The following is a 4,711-nucleotide window of genomic DNA, read 5'->3' on the forward strand; positions in this document are numbered from 1 at the left end:
CCACACTTCAGGAGGGATATGGACAGCATCAAGAAGGTGCAGAGAAGGGCCAGGCGCATGATCAGGGGTCGGCAAGTCAGGCCCTACGAGGAGAGGCGACGGGACCTGAACCTGTTCAGCCTCCACAAGAGAAGGTTGAGAGGGGATCTGGTGGCCATCTATAAACTGGCTAAGGGGGACCAGCAGGCATTGGGGAAGTCCCAGTTCCCCCAAGCACTACTGGGAGTAACGAGGAATAATGGCCATAAGTTGACCAAGAGTAGATTTAGGCTAGATATCAGGAAGCACTACTTCACGGTCAGAGCGGCTAGGATCTGGAAGAAACTTTCAGGGGAAGTGGTGCTGGCTCCTGCCCTGGGGGTCTTCAAAAGGAGGCTAGATAATCACCTAGCCGGGGTCGTTTGAGCCCAGCATTCTTTCCTGCCCATGGCAGGGGCTGGGTTTGATAATCTGCTTAGGTCCCTCCTACGCTACCTCCTATGAAACTATACTAAACTATCAATACTAGGAACAGCACAGGCGCAGCCAATGATCATTCTAGCCCACCATCCTGTTTGACCATCCCGAGTGCTGCATGCTTCAGAGCAAGGTTCAGGGAATGCCTACACATTCACTGGGGAAGGGTCTTAATCCCCATCGGTTAATGGCTTTTCTGTGCCCTGAAGGATCCTTTCTATTACCATTTATCCTCATATAATTGCAGATATTCTGCTTATTCACAGCTAATCTTTTTTTTCTCTGAAATCATATCAGGAAGGCATAAAACTTGGTATCTAGTGGCAACAAGTTCCCATGGCCGGGGTATACATTGTGCAACAGTTATTTCTTTTGATCAGCCTTAAATTTGCTGCCTTCCAGTTTCATGGGTTCCCCTGGGGTTTTAGTCAAAAAAAAGTTTCCTGTCATCCAGGAAAGTAATGAAGCAGCATTGGGTATAGCAGGGGGGGTGGGGGGGGGTGTTAGATCTCTGCACAGCCTTTTTCCTAAAGAGCAAGTCAGATCAAGTGAGGGAGTGCAGAGAGCCCTCGGCAGTCTACCTCTCTGCACTCCCAAAGTGTATTTTCCTGAAAATCTTTTGTCTTGTTTCACACACACAGCCCAGGGAAGGGGAAAAAAAAAGTTTCCCTTCAACTGTGAGACTGTCTCCACTCTCTTTGAATGCTTTGTATGATAAACAAGCTCACTTATTAAATCATTGACTGGCAGGAGATACATCCCAAGAGAGTGGTTATATTTAAGCTATTAGTGCTATGAATTGGACTTTGTCAAATCAATAGTAGTAGGCAACCATCAATCCATCTAGATCATGGTGTATGCATGAGAGGCCTGGGCAGCAGTGTGGAGGAGTAGAGACTGTCCAGACTTTCCATCCTGACTTTAGAGCATTGAGACAGAATCCAAATGCCAGACCGAGTCTGGATGTCTGGTGCCTCGATGGCTGTAGGTACCTGGGAATTGGACCTGGGTCTCCTGCGTGGCAGACACGGAAGAAACTACTGGCCACGTAAAGTAACAAGTTTAACCCTTTCCTATTTACCAGTGAAACCATTTCAATTCCTTCTGTTTAAATTTCCCGTATGCTTGCATAAATGTGTTTCTATTGTCCTGTTGAAGCAAGCAGCACACAGAAATTAGACACAAACAGTTATCTGTGTAGGCAAAGACCTACCTGTGCAGATACATTTGCATGAATACATATGTATGTATGTATGTGTGCGTATTTAGCTTTCTCCACCCCCCAGCTGCAAATTAATGAACCTGAAAGTGTAAAGGTAGGTTCAGCTTTTAACATTAACAAACTACAGAGGTCAAAGATTTAGTTTACTAGTCCCGCTAACGCTATAGTTACAGACGCTATTCTTTTTTACCAGGTGCCTAGGTTATGTTTGAAAATATTTAGTTGGTCAAAAAAAAAGCTATCACCTCTTCCGGGAGCGTTCATCTCTTTTCCCATGCACAAGTTAATAAAGGTGGTGCTGTGGTGCTCTCTGCTGGACAAATGATATATTCTGCCTCTGCAACACAGTTTCTGACTTCTGGCGTGTACAGAGAATCTGCCCTCTGCTGGACTAGAGTCACGCTCCTCAAAGACGATGACACATTCAGCTGCCGAGAGCTCACACTGATTTTCTAACCCAGGCACAGACACTTTATACCGGTTTGATTATTCTGGTCAATGGTATAATTTTTTTTTTCACTTATACATCTGCCTCCATGGATGCCGGTGTATTAGTATAAAGGAAAAGGTTGCCTATATATTGCCTATGGGACTAGCTAGACCAGTATAAGGCACTATTATACCAGCACTACCGTGGCCTTCTCTGGTTTTTAGGCTACTTTTAACTCCACTGAGGTAGTAAAGTTGTTACATTTACTTAGAGACAAAACCCCTTGGGATCCTTTTGGTTTTGTCATTCTAGTTTGGCTAAAAAAAGGTTAGCCCTGCTCTCTGTTTTGGAGAAAAGATAAAGGCAAAACATGATTATACTGAACCCTTACGCCATGGACTTCAGGGGAGCCAGCAATCAGTTGAGGAGGCTTTCTGTGGTAATAGAGGGCTACTGATCTTTCTGGAAATATTGCAGCCTGATTTTTTCAGCCCTGCTCCCAAAACAGTTCCTGATTTTGTTTGCACCAAGTCATAGATATTAGCGTGGGAAGGGACCTCAGCAGATCATGGAGCCTGACCCCCTGCCCTGGGCAGGAAAGAGCCCAGCCAGGTGCTTGTCCAGACTCCTCTTAAAGACCCCCAAGGTAGGGGAGATCACCACCTCCTTTGGAAGCCCGTTCCAGATTCTGGCATTTTCTCCTCATCCATTACTGCCTGCAGTGCAAAACTCACACTTTTATCTTTTGCCTCTGCCTCTTGTTCTGATTTTTTGGTCTAGATATGGTTACAAGGAATCATGATACAAGGCCTTCACCCAACAAGTGCTTTCACCCAACAAGTGCTTACACATGAATAGACCCTGCCAATCTTGCTGAATACCACTGAAGGTGGTTGGGATGCATGAGCATGGAGACCCTTGCAGGGCTAGGACTCAAGATTGTGAGCTTTTGAGGCACAGGCTTTTTCCCCTGTGTGTTTATAAAGCATCTAAATGCAGAGGGGCCCGGTTTCCTGGCTGGTGCCTTTGCACTGCTTTAACACAAATAGTTACAGCTGGTTGAAGATTTCCTGGGCAGAGACTGGCAAGAGATCTTCAATGTATAGACTACAAAAGCATCGGGGATGGGGGGGGGGGTGTTAAGTATAGTGTGGAGAGCCAGGTAAGATTTTAAATCACTTAACCACATCCTTGTACATTTATTGTGCTCTATCTTAAAACTAATATTAAAACTACTCATATTAGAGGCTTGTTTCAAAGCCGCACTGCCTTTGTGGCAGAGGCATAATGGAGTAATTCTGTGCCTGGGGCAGCGATGGCTCATGGGGTAGAGACAGTTTCCTTCTTCCGCTCCCAAGTCAGTGCCCAGGGCTGCTGTCTCAGTCACTGCCTCTCCCTTTAGTTATGCTACTGTCTAGTGGTTAAGAACTTTACTTTTGCTTAAATTGATTCATGGCAAATTAATACCATTTGTCCTGTGCCAAAATTTTCTTGTAGCTTTTGTCCTTTCCTACCGTTAACCTCCTACCCTCTCCTGAAGTATTTAGAGACATCAGTCATAATCCTTCTCAGCCCTTTTTTTTTTTGGCCTACTGAAAACAGAGACAAGCTTTTCTAGGTGATTCAACTTTCCCCTAGTCATCCTAGTAGCCCTTCTCTGTACCCGTTCTGGTTTGCATTGCAATGCTGAGAGACAGGAACTATGTGCAGGGAAGGTGTCATCAGTGTAGTTAGTCCTTCTTTATGGGAAATGAACCGTGAAATTGTATCAGTAGAAGCAATTTAACTTTATCAGGGCCTCATCACACTGGCAATGTATGGCCATCTTGTATGGCGATCAGCTGACACACCTAGACCTCTGCAGTTTTTTTCCCAGTTGACGTGCTGCCAGTTTATAGCTGAAGTTGTTGTTATAGATCCAGTGCGTGACACTGAATTTTCACTGTTGAATCCCATCCTAAGTTTTGATCATCTGTATTCATTTTGAGGTGCATGAGACACCTTTCTTCCCACAACTTATTTCCTCTGTCTTAGATGGCCTTGCCTTTAACACCCTCTAACACCAATTGCAGTGTTTAATAATCATCACTCTCTCTCAACCATCCCCAGCTTGCTCTGATCAGTTCTGTGGGGTTTTAACATAATGGCTGTAGAAGAGAGAGTGCTCAGACATCCCGGTGCTTTTGGCTTTGCCAGTTGAAGTCTGTCACGCTTTCTGTGCTGCACTGCATATACAAATCACTGCTGCTGAAAATCCATGCCAGTTCTGAGCACACAGTCTGTCAGTCGTGAATTCGGGACCAGATCCAAGAGAGTGCTTAAGCAGAATTTAGGTATCTGAATCCCAAACTGCAAGCCTAAAAAAACCCTGCTGTACTTACACCAAACCCTGCATGTGCTTAAATGCCACATGCATGTCAGTTTTTGTGCTTTAGGGTTCCCCAAGCACCTAGAGGTCCAGTGAAACAGAGGGAACAAGTACCACCATGAATGAAGTGTGCCCTCGGCAGCTGGGGGGGGGCACAGCAGTGCTGGTGGCGGCGGGAGCGCAGCGGTGGTAAGCAAGGAGCTGCTACAGATGCCGCCAGCACTGTCGGGTTGCG

At 45.6% G+C, this 4,711-nt stretch overlaps 1 long non-coding RNA gene across 1 annotated transcript in view; it reads right to left on the bottom strand.

Annotated features, from left to right (window-relative positions):
• Nucleotides 1–368: 368 nt before the first annotated feature.
• The window catches only part of LOC109312169, a 9,656-nt gene continuing 5,313 nt past the window's right edge, over nucleotides 369–4,711 (bottom strand). The window contains exon 3 of the long non-coding RNA XR_002101707.1: nucleotides 369–490. This is a non-coding gene — a long non-coding RNA (uncharacterized LOC109312169). The remainder of the gene's footprint in view (nucleotides 491–4,711) is intronic.

The sequence above is a fragment of the Crocodylus porosus genome, unplaced genomic scaffold, assembly GCF_001723895.1.
Source record: "Crocodylus porosus isolate Cpor-Errol unplaced genomic scaffold, CroPor_comp1, whole genome shotgun sequence".
NCBI lineage: Eukaryota > Metazoa > Chordata > Crocodylia > Crocodylidae > Crocodylus > Crocodylus porosus.